We start from the raw sequence: 15,127 nt of genomic DNA, 5'->3' as shown, positions 1-15,127 counted from the left end.
CTAGGACATTTTCTTGTTGGAAATTTTTAAATCACAGTTCCAATTTCAGTATTTTTGATTGCTCTTATCGTATTTTATATTTCCTCCTGGTTCAGTCTTAGAAGAATATGTCTTTCTAAGAATTTTTCCTTTTCTTCTATGTTGTCCATTTATTGGCATATAATTTATCATGGTCCCTTATGATCCTTTGTATTTCTGTGGTGTCAGCTGTAACTTCTCCTTTTTCATTTATAATTTTATTTATTTGAATCCTGTCCAGATTTTAGTTTCATTGATCTTTTCTATTCTATTTTTTTCCTGTTTCATTTATTTCTATTTTAATATTTATGATTTCTTCCTTGTAACTTCAGGATTTGTTTGTTCTGCTTTTTCTAACTGCTTTACATGCAAAGTTAGGTTGTTTATTTGAGATTTTTCTTGTTTCCTGAAGTAAGATAGTATTGCTATAGACTTCCCTCCTAGAATTTCTTTTGCTGTAACCCATATGTTTTGAAAGGATTGTCATATTTTTGTTGTAATTTGTCTCTAGGTAATTTTTTATTTCCTCTCTAATTTCTTCAGTGATCCATTGATTGTTTAGTAGCATATTGTTTACCCTCCATGTGTCTGTTTTTTTTTTTTTAACAGAATTTTTTTCCTGTGATTTATTTCTAATCTCATAGTATTGTGGTTAGAAGGATGCTTGATGTGATTTCAGTTTCTTAAATTTATTGAGGCTTGACTTGTGGACCGTGATGTGATCTATCCTGTATAATTGAGAAGAATGTTTATTCTGCTGCTTTTGGATGGGATGTCCTTTAACTATCAATTAAGTGTATCTGGTTTCATGTGTCATTTAAAGCTTGTGTTTCAGTATTTTCTATCTGGATGATCTATCCATTGGTGTAAGTGTAGTGTTAAAGTTCCCCACTATTATTGTGTTACTGTTGACTTCCTCTTTTATGGCTTTTGGCATTTGCCTTATATATTGAGGTACTCCTATGCTTTGTGCATATATTTAAAACTGTTATATTTACTTCTTGAATTGATCCCTTGATCATTATGTAGTATCCTTCCTTGTCTCTTGTGACAGTCTTTATTTTAAAGTCTGTTTTGTCCAATATGAATATTGCTTCTTCAGCTTTCTTTTGATTTCCATTTGCATGGAATATATTTTTCCATCCCCTTACTTTCAGACTGTATGTGTCCCTAGGTCTGAAGTAGGTCTCTTGTAGACAGTATATATACAGGTCTTGTTTTTGTTTTCATGTAGCCAGTTTGTGTCTTTTGGTAGAGGCATTTAATCCATTTACATTTAAGATAAATATGTTCCTATGCCATTTTCTTGTTTTGGCTTTGTGGGTAATTTTTCTTTCCTTCCTCCTTTGTTGTGGTAGATGACATATTAGTGTTTGGGTTGCTTTTTCTTTGTGTTGCTATCTATTGTAGTATTGGGGTTTGCTGTTTCCATGAGCTTTTGATATATGTACAGTTTTGGGGTTTTTGTTTTTTGTGTTTTTTTTGTTGTTGTTGTTGTTTTTTTTGCACTATGTTTTAAATTACATGTCTCTTTCCCACCTAGAGAAGTTCCTTAGCATTGTTCTAAAGCTGGTTTGGTGGTGCTGAATTTTCTTACTTTTGTTTATCTGCAAAGATTTTGACTTTTTCCATTGAATCTGAATGAGAGCCTTCCTGGGTAGTGTTCTTGGTTTTAGGTCTTTGCCTTTCATCACTTAAAATAAATTTTGCTACTCCCTTGTGGCCTGCAGAGTTTCTGCTGAAAAAAGTCAGATAATAACTTTATGGGAGTTGCCATGTATGTTATTTATTACTTTTCCCTTGTTGCTTTTAATATTTTTTCCTTTTTCTTAGGTTGATAAATATGTGTCTCAGCATGTTCTTCCTTGAGTTCACCCTGTATGGGATTCTCTGTGCTTCCTATTCTCTAATATTTCCTTTCTCAGGTTAGGGAAGTTTGCATATATTTTCTTAGGCCCTTTATCTTTCTCTTCTCCTTGTGGGATCCTATAATGTGAATCTTAGCACATTTAATACTGTTTCAGAGGTCTCTGAGACTGTCCTCATTCTTTTTTCTTTATTCTTTTCTGTGGCAGTGACTTCCATGACTCTCTTCCTGCCCACTTTATTCATTCTTCTGACTCAGCTATTCTGTTATTTATCCCTTCTAGCATATTCTTTATTTCAGTTATTGTACTGTTCATTCTGTTCTTTAAATATTCTAGCTCTCTGTTATACATTTCTTGTATCTTCTCAGTCTATGCCTCCACTCTTTTTCTGAGATTTTGGATCATCTTTACTATCATTACTCTGAATTCCTTTCAGGTAGATTGTCTATCACCTCTTCATTTAGTTTTTCTTGTGAGTTTTTATTTTGTCTTTTCGTTTGCAAAATTTTTCCCTTTTGACTCATTTTGTATAACTTTCTGTATTGTGGTCTCTTTTCCACAGACTGCAGGATCATACTTCCTCTTCTGGCGTCTGTCCTCTGGTGACTGTGGTTGGTCCAGGGGCTTCTGCAGGCCTCCTGTTGGGAAAGACTGGTGCCTGCCCTCTGGTCACCCACCAGAGATGGGTCTTACCCTTCTGATGAACAGGGCCATGTCAAGGGGTGTGTTTTTGAGGTAGCTGTGAACTCAGTATCAGACTTGTAGGCATCCTGTCTTCTGATGGGTTGGGCTCTGTTCCTGTCTTGGTGGTTGTTTGGCCTGAGGCTTTCCAGCACTGGAGAGTGCAGGTTGTTGAGTGGTGTCAGGCCTTGGTGACAAAATGTGGACCTCCAGGAGAAAATATGCTAATCAGTATTACCTGGGACTTCTGCTACCAGTGTCCTATCCCTCACAGTGATCTATAGTCAACTTTCACCTCCCCAGGAGACTCTCCAAGATGCCTAGGTAGGTGTAGCCTATCTTCCTATGGATGGTTCTGCTTTGTGTGGTCCCAGTGCATGTGAGACCTTGTGTGCACCCTCCAAGGGTGGAGTCTGTTTCCATCAGCCAGCACTCTGGAGATCCTGCACTCAAGTTCTGCTGTCCTTTATGGCTAAATGATTTGAAGTTTCCTCTGCCTGATGCTAGACACTCAAGATTGTCTTGGAGGCCTGTTTTATGTGGGAATGTTTCTGTGTATCTTGCATGGGTTTAAGATTTTTTGGTGTGAGGGTTGTTTTTTAGTGGAGATGTCTGTCACGTCTTTCCTCACTGTATGCTGGCCATTATCCTATTTATAGGAGGAGTGACTGATGCTGTGGTGACCAGAGCCTGCACTGGATATTGAGAGGGGTCACCTCTTTGCTCTGTGGTTGTCATGGCCCTATCAGAGGTGGGGTCTGCTCCTTAGTTGTTGGAGTAGAGGTCCCCCAATCTGTTTCTTAGCTTCTGATCTTCAGTGGGAAGTAAAGGGAATTGGAGTACTGTCACTGGGAGGGAAGCCACTGAGTACTTCTCCTCTGGAGCTATTCACCTATGGGTATGCTCTGTTGTGTCACCTTTTACCTGTTGTGTGAACTCTCAGATTACACTGTTGTAGTACTGCTCTTGGTTTCATGTTAACTGTAAGTATGCTGGTAATTGTCCTGGTATCTCTTAGATGTTGTTTTCACCAGTCCTCTAGAGTAGATCCTCTGAAATCAGGTCCCAGAATTGCAGTAATCATGGATCTGGACCCACTGTGGGCACTATGAGAGCATCTCAGATTCTGGTCTGGCCAACTCCCACATGTTATGTGCCCACGAAGTCTACAGCTGCTAAAGCTAGACATGTTTTGGTGTGGAGTACTTACTGTCCATTCAAATGTTCTCTAGGTGCTGAGTTTGCAAAGCAGATCATGGGAATGTCAGTTTGCAGTTCAGCCAGCTGCAAGGAGAGATTACAGCTTTTCTTCCTTAGTTGCATGGCTCCTGAGGCTCAGCTGTGGTTTCAGTTCCACCTCTGCTGGTGGGCCACCCATTGGGGTCTATTCCGGAGGCTTCCCCAGAGCACACCAGAAGAGGGCACAGAGGTGGCAGCAGCTAGGGTTGGGGGAGCCGCATGTCAGGACAGGGCATGTGGGGTAGCTGGAGGCTGTGGGTATGAGAGAATCAACCCTAACCAGCACTCTTCTTAGTGACCAGGGAGGCAGAGACCGGCTTGTGGGGAGAGAGGCTGCAACAACTGACCTTCCCCTTGTGTGTCACTCAGCAGTGGCACTTCTGTGGCATTCTGGGTTTCTTCCACAAGCATTCATAATGGACATGTCTTAGGCTGGGGTATACAGGGCTGTGGCAAGAACCATCTGTATAGGTCTCACTCTCTCCTACCTGCCCAGACAGGTTGCTGTACTCTCCTCCAATAACTCAATTGATCTCCCTACCTGTGAGAGGGGTTCCCTGGATGTGAGTACCTCTCCTCTCCTTCCAGCTACTTCCCCAGGGGTACAGGTCCTGTCTCATTTCCTTTTCCTTTTTTCCTTCTTTTATTCTACCCAGTTATTCAGGGATCTTCTCCTTTTGGGTGTCAAAGTCCTCTGCCAGTGTTCAGCTGGTTCTCTGTGCTAATTGTTCCATTCATAGATGTATTCTTGATGCTTTTGTGGGCAGAGATGAATTCCTCCTACTTCTCTGCCATCTTGACTCCCTGGCGTGATTTTAAAGGTGTTGTTTTTTCATATTCCCTTTCTGATATTTCACTGTTACTGTAAAGAAATGCAACTGATTTGTGAATGTTAATCTTGTATCCTTCTATTAGCTGTATTCATTTATTAGATCTAGTTGTTTTCTTGTGGAGTTGTCATGACTTTCTAATGATTTAGTATGTCATCTGCATATACTGGCAATTTTACCTCTTCCTTTCCACTTTGGATACCTTGTACTTCTTTTTCTTTTCTGATTGATGCAGCTAGGATTTCCAATAGTATGTTGAATAGAAGTGGTGAAAGTGAACATCCATGTCTTTTTCCAGATTTTCCCACATGAATTTTCATGGAAAGGCTTTCAGCTTTTCACCATTGAGTGTTATGTTCGCTGTGGGATTTTCATAAATGGCTTTTATTATGTTTAAATATGTTCCCTTTATACCCACTTTGGTAAGAATTTTTATCATAAATGGATGTATTGTTCAGATGCTTATTCTGGATCTATTGAGATGATCATGTAGTCTTTGACTTTATTAATCTGGTGTATAATATTCATTTGCATATATTGACCTATCCTTGTAAATTTAGGATGAATCTCATTTGGACATGGGTGTTATGATTTGTATTTGGTTTGCTAATATTTTGTTTATAATTTTTGCATCTATATTCATCAAAGATATTGACCTGTAATTTTGTGCGTGTGTGTCTTTGGTTTTAGAGTTTCACCCAAGAAATAGCAATAGTTGGACATTTCTGAATTTTTTCATATTGCTTTTTTTCTCATTATATTTATACTTGATTTTGAAGGATTGCTTATGCTTGTGTCACTGCAAGCAGTCAGTCCTCAGTCATTGTGTGACACATAATGATACTTACTGTACAACAAAGAATGAGTTTTTACCAACTGTAAACCCCTAGAGTTAGGTGTCTCCCTCCTAATCCATTCATCTACACCATAGCCTTTTCTCTTCACACTTAGCAGATTCATAAGGTTATTTGCCTTTAGGGATTTCACTTTCTTACAGTATGAAATGATGAAGGTTGATAAAAGGAGAGATTACACTTTTTAAAAAAATAAATAATAAAGAACAGGAAAGCAAAGCTAAAAGAAACAGCAGCTCTAATCTATTTCTCTGTGAGAGTCTCAGGCCTCCTTAAGTGTTTTCCTGTTTTGACTCTTCAAATCCAGCCTAAGCTAAAAAGAAGAAGTATGGTAGATGCTGTTACACATACACACAGTTCCCAAAGACCACAGTAGGGTAAAGACCAAAAGGAAGCAAAACTAAAAGAAGATAAAACAGGAAAGCTGGGTTCGATCCCTGGTTTGGGAAGATCCCCTGGAGAAGAGAATGGCAATCCACTCCAGTTTTCTTGCCTGGAGAATCCCATGAACAGAGGAGAGCCTGGTGGGCTACAGTCCATGGAATCACAAAGAGTTGGGCACAACTGAGCAACTTTCACTCACTCACTCTGGTTTTGTTAGCATGATGGTGGCTTCATAGAACTTCTTTGAAATGCCCTCCTATTCAGTCTTTTGGAAGATTTTGTGAAGGATCGGTATAAGTTCTTTGTATGCTGGTTATTAGAATTCCTCAGTGAAGCCATCTATCCTCAACTTCTGTTTTTAGGGACTTGTGGGGGGGCTTTTTTTTTTTTTTTTTGCTTGTTTTAATTACAGATTTTATTTCACTTCTAACCATCAGTCTGTTCAAATTATCTATTCCTTTTTGAATCAGTTTTGGTGAGCTATATGTTTCTAGAAAGCTGTCCGCTTCTAGGTTGTCAAATTTGTTGGCATATAACTGTATATAGTATAATTTTATGATATTTTGTATTTCTGCTGTATCAGTTGAGATTTCTCTTTTATTTTCTTATTCTGTTTATTGGGGTCTTCTCTCCTTTCTTCTTGGTGTGCCTGGACAGAGGTTTGTCAATTTTGTTTACCCTCTTAAGGAACCAGCTCGTAGTTTTATTGATTTTTAAATATATTTTTAAATTTTCTATTTTATTTACTTCCTCCCTCATCTTTATTATTTCTTTCCTTCTGCTGACCTCAGGGTTTGTTTGTTCTTCTTTGTCTAATTCTTTTAGGTGGAATAATTTTAGGTCATATCAGATATTTCTTGTTTTTTTCTTTTTTTTTTTTTTTTGAGGAAAGCCTGTATGAACTTCCCTCTAAGAACTGCTTTTGCTGCATCCCATAGACTTTATGTATGTATTTTCATTGTCATTTATCTCAGAGTATTTTTAAATTTAATTTTTTATTTCATTGTTGACTTTTTTTTTTTTTTTTTTTTTTGTAGGATGTTGTTTAGTCTCCATGTAATTATTTTTTCTCATTTCTTTTCCATGGTTGATTCTGGTTTCATGCCATTTTGGTCATAGGAAATGCTTAAAATAGTTTCTGTACTTAAAAAAAAATTTTGAGGTTAGTTTTGTGCCCTAGTATGTGGTCAGTCCTAGAGATTGTTACATGTACATTTGAAAAGAATGTGTATTCTGGTTTTGGGGTATATAATATCCTGAAAAAATATCAGTTAAGTCTAACTGTTCTAATGTATCATTTAGGATCTCTGTTACCTTATTGATATTCTGTCCAGAAAATCTGTCCAATGATGTGAGTGGGGTGTTAAAGTCTCCTACTGTTATCATAGTCCCATCAGTTTCTCCCTTTATGTCTATTAGTATCTGTTCTACAGATTTGGGTGCTTCTGTGTTAGGTGCATATATATCAACATGTGTAAAATCCTCTTTGTATTTGTCATTTTACCCTTATATAGTGTCCTTCTTTATCTTCTTTATGGCCTTTGTTTTAAAGTCTATCTTGTCTGATATGAGTACTGTTTAACTGTTGCTTTCTTATTTACATTTGCCTGAAATATCTTTTCATCCCCTCACTTTCAATCATCTTTGTGTGCCCCTTTGCCCTAAGGTGGGTCCCTTATGGATAGCATATTGCAGGCTCTTGTTTTTTTCATCTAGTCTCTCACTCTGTCTTTTGACTGGAGCATCCAGTCCATTGATATTTAAGGTAATTATTGACAGATATGTATTTATTGCCATTTCAAACCTTGTTTTCCAGTTGATTCTGTGTCTTCTTTGTTCATTTTTTCTTTTTATGGTTTGATGATTTCCTTCTGTTTTCTGATTGTGTTTTGTTTGGCTTTTTTGAATCTGTTGCATGTTTTTGGATTTCTAGTTGCCTTGTTTCTCAAGTATATTAATCCATTCCTATATCTGCTTGCTTTAGACTGATAATCATATATGCTCAAACACATTATTTTTAAAAGTCTACATTTTCTTACAGTTCTCCACATTTTATAATTTCAATGTCATTTTTTACATCTTAATGTTTATCCTTTTGGTCCTTCTTGTATTTATCATTGCCTTCACAAGCAGGTTGCTTGTTTTTTTAATCTATATTACAGTTAATTAAAGTGATTTCCACTACGATCTCCTTCCTGTATCTTCTTGCTTCTTTTCTATTTAAAGAAGACATTTCAATATTTCTTTTATGGTAGGTTTAGTAGTATTGTAGCCTTTTAGTTTTTTCTTGCTTAGAAATTATTTTTTCTCCTATTGTAAATGATTATCTTGCTTGGTAGAGTATCCTAGGTTGCAGATTCCCTTTAAAAATTTTGAATCTATTTTTCCACTCCCTTCTGGCCTACAGCATTTCTATAGACAAATCAGCTGATATCCTTGGTGGGGGTGGGGGAGTTCCTTTGTAATATATATTTCTTTCCCTTGCTGCCTTTAGAATCCTCTTTAACTTTTGCCATTTTTATTATAATATGTGTAAGTCTGTTTGGGTTCATCTCGTTTGGGACTCTCTGGGCTTCCTATATCTGGTTATGGTTTTTTCTTTAGGTTTGGAAAGTTCTCAGCTATAATTTCTTCAAATACATTTCCAATCCTGTTTTCTCTTTCTTCTCCTTCTGGAATCCCTATTATGCATATATTGGCATACTCTATATTATCCCATGCAGCCGCTGCTGCTAAGTCTCTTCAGTTGTGTCCGACTCTATGCGACCCCATGGACGGCAGCCCACCAGGCTCCCCTGTCCCTGGGATTCTCCAGGCAAGAACACTGGAGTGGGTTGCCATTTCCTTCTCCAATGCAGGAAAGAGAAAAGTGAAAGTGAAGTCACTCAGTCATATCTGACTCTTAGTGACCCCATGGACTGCAGCCCACGAGGCTCCGCCATCCATGGGATTTTCCAGGCAAGAGTACTGGAGTGGGGTGCCATTGCCTTCTCCATATTATCCCATAGGTCTCTTATATTGCTTTACTTTTTAAAAAATTGGTGTTCTGTTTTGATTGCATAATTTCCGTTAATTCTATCTTTCTGACCACTTATTCTTTCTTCTGTATTTTTCATTCTGCTAGTCATTGCTTTTAGCTGAGCTTATATCTGAATAAATGAATTTTATTTTTCCTGGCTCCTCCTTACAGTTTCTAGTTCCTTTTTGCCATAATCTGCATTTCTGTTAAAAACCTTTCTTAATTCCTTCCATATTTTCATTGCCTCCTTTTTGAACTTAGTGTCCATTAGACTGAAAAGGTCTATTTCATTGTTTGTTCCTTCCAGGGCATTTTCTTGGGCTTTTAACTGAAAGTGGTTCATGCACTTTTTCATTTTGCTTATGGGTTTAGGAGAAACAATTATTTATTGTAGTCTTGGGAAGGGCTATTTATATGTAGGAGTGTCCCTGCATAGCTTGTGTGGATTTTATTTAGTGTGTGTGTGTGTGTGTGTCAGAGCTATATTTGATTGGGAGGCTTACCTCTTTTCTCAGTGTGTTTTGGCTCTTATCATCTTGATAGGGGATTTGCAGGTACATGTCCTGTGTGCATTCCCAAGGAGGTGGAGGCAGAGGTTGACTCCTGGTTGTAGGGGCCCTTGGCAAAGAAAGGCCACACATTCTCCCAGCTAGGTGGAAGCAGCAGGTGGCACTAGGTAATAAGACCCTTGACTGTGATGGAGTTGGGCCATGCCTGCTCCCAAGAAGGCAGGGGCAGTGGTTGGCACCTGGTTTCAGCAATCATGGCAGTGGTGGGCCACACATGCTTTTGGGAAGGCAGGGGCAGAGGTTACTGTCTGGCCCTGGGACCCTTGGTGGTGAGGGTCCAGACATGTTCCCAGGGAGGCAGGGGCAGCCATTGGTACCTGGTCTCAGGACCCTCCAGAGCAGCAGCAGTCAATGCCTGTGACTGTCTCTGGAGTCAGAGATGACAATGGCAACTCATACTTGCAACTGGAACTCCCCTGGACAGTGCCCTGCTGCCTGAGAGCATGTACCTGGAGAAAGAAGCTCCTATGGTGGTCCCTCCCCTCTCCTGGTAGCCACCCCCCACCAAAAACAAAACAAAACAAAACATAGTGCCTTGCCTCTCTGGTGGGCCCAGGCTTCTTCCTGTACTTTCTTGGTTGTGGGGTTCCACACTCTAGCCCCCTTTAGGGTATCTCCATGCGACTGACCCCCAATCCTCTCCCTTTGTCTGACCTGCAAATCCTGAGCTTCAACGTCCAGTACCCACTTGCCCCAGTGTAGGAGTGTAACAGACTGGGGAATACTGAGCAATGCAAACCATCTGTGCAGGTCTTCCTCTGTTTTACCGCTGTAAACTGATCGCTGCACTCTCCTCTGAGGCTCTGAGGCTCCCGCTCTGTCCTGTCTAATCTCCCCACCAATGAGGGAATGTCTCAGTGTGTGGAAATGTTTCCTGTTTCACAGCTCCCACTCAGGGGCACGAATCCCATCCCAGTTCCTTTCTCTCTCTAACTCTCTTTATTTTATCCTACTCAGTTATGTGGAGATTTTTCTTCCCCTTTTGGAAATCTGAGGTCTTCTGCCAGGCTTCAATAGATGTTCTGTGAGAATCTTCTCACGTGTAGGTGTATTTTTGACATATTTTTGGGAGAAGGTTAGCTCCATGTCCTCTTCCTCCACCAACTTGATCTGATCCTCCATCTTTATCCATTCATCTGTCCATGGATATTTTGGATATTTCCATGTCTTCACTAATGTAAATAGTGCTGTTATGAATATTAAGATGCATTTATCTTTTTGAATTAGTTTTCTCTCAACATATGCCCAGGAGTAGGATTGCTGGATCATATGGCAGTTCTATTTTCAGGTTTTTAAGGAAACTCTGTACTGTTTTCCATAGTGGCTGCACTAATTTACATTCCCACTAACAGTGTAGGAGGGTTTCCTTTCCTCCACATCCTCTCCAGCATTTGTTATTTGTAGATTTTTAATGATGACCATTCTTACAGGTGGTGGTAGTGGTAAAGGACCCGCCTGTACAGCAGGAGATGTAAGAGACATGGGTTCAATCCCTGGACTGGGACTATCCCCTGGAGGAGAGCGTGGCAACCCACTCCAGTATTCTTGCCTGGAGGATTCCATGGACAAAAGAGCCTGGAGGGCTATAGTCCATAGGGTGGCAAAGAGTTGGACACGGCTGAAGCAACTTAGCATGTATGCATGCCTTCTTACAGTTGGAAGGTGATATTCTGATGTAGTTTTGACTTGTATTTCTCCAATAATTAGTGATTTTGAGCATCTTACATGTGTCTGTTGGCCATCTATATGTCTTCTTTGGAGAAATGCCTGTGTCTTCAGCCAACATTTTGATTGAGTTGTTTTTGATATTGAGCTGTATGAACTATTTGTGTATTTTGGAAATTAATCCCTTATCAGTTGCATTGTTTGCAAATACTTTCTCCCAGTCTATATGTTACCTTGTGTTTATGGTTTTCTTTGCTGTGAAAAAGCTTTTAAGCTTTATTAGGTTTCATATGTTTATTTTTGCTTTTATTTCTATTGCCTTGGGTGACTGACCTGAGAAAGCATTGTTACAATCTATATCAGACATTGTTTTGCCCGTGTCCTCTTTTAGGAGTTTTTTGGTGTCTTGTCTTTTATTTAAGTTTAAGCCATTTTGAGTTTGTGTGTGTGAGTGTTATAACTTCATTGCTTTATATGCAGCTGTCCATATGTCTCAACACCACTTTCTGAAGAGACTCTTTTCTTCATTGTATACTTTTGCTTCCTTTGTCAAAGATTAAATGACTGTAGTTGTGTTTATTTCTGGGCTCTCTATCCAGCTGCATTGATTCATATGTCTGTGCCAATATCACACTTTTGATTACTGTAGCTTTGTAGTATTGTCTGAAGTCTGGCAGTTGTGCCTCTACCTTTGTTCTTTTTCTCCTGGGTTATTTTGGCAATTCTTGGTCTTTTATGGTTCCATATAAATTTTAGGATTATTTGTTCCAGTTCTGTGAAAAATATCGTGGGTAATTTGATAAAGAAGCTTTAAATCTATAGATTTCTGGGTAGTAGTGTCATTTTAATAATATCAATTCTTCCAGTTCAAGAGCATGGAATATCTTTTGATTTCTCTGAGTATCAATTTCCTTTATCAATCAATGTCTTTTATATATCTCAGCATATAACCCTTTCATTTCCTTTGTCAAATTTATTCTAAGTTGTTTTTTGTTTTTGTTTTGTTTTACTTTGTTTTTGCTGGTAATTCCTTGTTAGTGTAAATAAATTCAACAGCTTTCTCTACATTAATCCTGTACCCTGTTGCCTTTTGTTGTTGTTTTGTCCTAGGTCATGCCCAACTATTTGCCATCCCATGAACTGCAGCATGCCAAGCTTACTCTCCTTCACTAACTCCTGGAGTTTGCTCAAATTCATGTCTATTGAGTCAGGGATGCTATCTAACTATCTCATCGTCTGTCATCCCCTTCTCCTCCTGACTTCAGTCTTTCCCAGCCTCAAGGTCTTTTCCAATGAGTTGGTGCTTCACATCAGGCAGCAAGACTATTGGAGTTTCAGCATCAGCCCTTTCAATGAATACTCAGTGTTGATTTCCTTTGGGATTAACTGGTTTGATCTCCTTGCTTTAGAAGGGACTCTCAAGAGTCTTCTCCAGCACCAAAGTTCAAACGCAATAATTCTTTGGCACTCCGCCTTTTTTATGGTCCAAATTTTACATCCCTACATGATTACTGGAAAGAAAAGCTATAGCTTTGACTATATGGACCTTTGTCGGCAAAGTGATATCTTTGTTTTTTAAATATGCTGTCTGGCTTTGTCACAGCTTTCCTTACAAGGAGCAAGTGTTTAATTTCATGGCTGTAGTCACCATCCACAATGCTTTTAGAGCCCAAGAAAATAGAGTCTGTCACTGTTTCTACTTTTTCCCCTTCTATTTGCCATGAAGTGATAGGACCAGATGCCGTGATCTTGAATTTTAAGCCAGTTTTTTTCACTCTCCTCTTTCATCGTCATCAAGAGGGTCTTTAGTTCCTCTTTACTTTCTGCTGTTAGAGTGGTGTCATCAACATCTGATGTTGTTGATATTTCTCCTGGCAATCTTGATTCTAGCTTATGATTTATCCAGCCCAGCATTTTGAATGATGCACTCTGAATATAAGTTAAATAAGCAGAGTGATCATATATAGCCTTGATGTATACTCCTTTCCCAATTTGGAACCAGTCAGTTGTTCCACATAATGTTCTAACTGTTGTTTCTTGACCCGCATATAGGTTTCTCAGGAGGCAGGTAAGGTGGTCTGGTATTCCCATTTCTTTAAGAATCTTCCATGGTTTGTTGTGATACACAGTCAAAGACGTTAGCATAGTCAATGAAGCAGAAGTAGATGTTTTTCTGGAATTCCTTGCTTCCACTGTGATTCAACAGATGTTAGCAATTTGATCTCTACTTCCTCTGCCTTTTCTAAACCCATCTTGTACATCTGGGAGTTCTTGGTAGACTTACTGCTGAAGCCTAGCTTGAAGGATTTAGAGGATAACCTTACTAGCCTGGGGAATGAGTCTGGTAGTTTGAACATTCTTTGGCATGGCCCTTCTTTGGGACTGGAATGAAAACTGACCTTTTCCAGTCCTGTAGCCACTGCTGAGTTTTCCAAATTTGCTGACATATCGAGTGCAGCACTTTAACAGCTTCATCTTTTATGATTTAAATAGCTTAGCTGGATTTTCATCACCTCCACTAGCTTTGTTTGTAGTAATGCTTCCTAAGGCCCACTTGACTACACACTCAAGGATATCTGGCTCTAGGTGAGTGACCACACCATCATGGTTATCAGGGTCATTTCATGTTTTTATGTATTACTTGTGTGAAAAGTATCATAAACCTATTACAGTATGTTATATAGTTGATTGTGTTAGTTGGGTACCTAGGCTAACTTTGTTGAGTTTACTGACTGGACTTACAAACAAGCCCTCAGAACAGAACTCATTTGTATGTAGTAGGCTTAGTGTATTGAGATATGTTCCCTCTATACCCACTTTGGTAAGCATTTTTATCATGAATAAATGCTGACTTTTATAAATACTTTTTTCTGCATCTGTCGGACACAACTGAGAGACTAAACACTAAGCACATTGAAATGATCATGTGTTTTTTAGTCTTTTCATGATGATGTATCATATTGGCTGATTTGCATATGTTGAACCATCCTTATGAACTTTTGATGAATCCCACTTGGTTGTAGTGTATGATCTTTTGAATGTATTGTTTGATTCAGTTTTCTAATATTTGGTTGAGAATTTTCTCATCTGTATTAATCAAGGATATTGACCTGTAATTTTCTTTTTTGGTGGTATCTTTGTCTGGTTTTGGTATCTTCATGGTGATGACTTCAGAGAATGTTTGGGGAGTGCTCCTTTCTCTTCAGTCTTCTGGAAGTTTGAGAAGGATCAGTATAAATTCTTTGAACGTTGGTCAGAATTCCCCATTGAAGCCATCTGATTCTGGACTTCTGTTTGCAGGGAATTTGTGTGTTTTTAATTACAGATTCTATTTCACTTCTAGTGATCAGTCTGTTCAAATTATCTATTTCTTTTTGATTCAGTTTTGGTGGGCTATATGTTTCTAGAAATTTGTACATTTCTTCTAGATTTCCAATTTGTTGGCATATAATTGTCCATAGGATTCTCATTTTTGTTTGTTTGTTTGTTTTTTGTATTGCTGTGGTATCAACTGTTATTTTCTCCTTTGATTTCTTGTTTATTTGGGTCCTCTCTCTTTTCTTCTTGGTGAGCCTGGCCAGAGGTCTCTTGATTTTTTTTTTTTTTTAATTCTTTCAAAGAACCAGCTGTTGGTTTTATTAATTTCTTTTATTATTATTATTTTTAATCTTTATTTCCTCCCTGCTCTTTATTGTTTCCTTCCTTTGGCAGACTTCAGTTTTTGCTTGTCCTTTTCCTAATTTTTTTAAGTGGTAGGTTGGGTTTCTTATTTGAGATTTTTGTTGTTTTCTTGAAGAAGGCCTATATCACTATGAACTTTCCTCTTAGGACTGCTTTTGCTGTATTCCATGGATTCTGTATGGTTGTATTTTTATTGCCATTTGCTTCAAAGTATCTTTTAATTTCCCCTTTGATTTCATCATTGACCATTGTGTTTTCTCTTTTTTTGTCTCCATGTAAATAATTTTTTTCTTGTTTCTTTTCTGTGTTTGATTTCTTT

The sequence above is a fragment of the Bubalus kerabau genome, chromosome 17, assembly GCF_029407905.1.
Source record: "Bubalus kerabau isolate K-KA32 ecotype Philippines breed swamp buffalo chromosome 17, PCC_UOA_SB_1v2, whole genome shotgun sequence".
Lineage (NCBI taxonomy): Eukaryota > Metazoa > Chordata > Mammalia > Artiodactyla > Bovidae > Bubalus > Bubalus kerabau.
Note: the sequence above shows the minus strand (reverse complement) of the source record.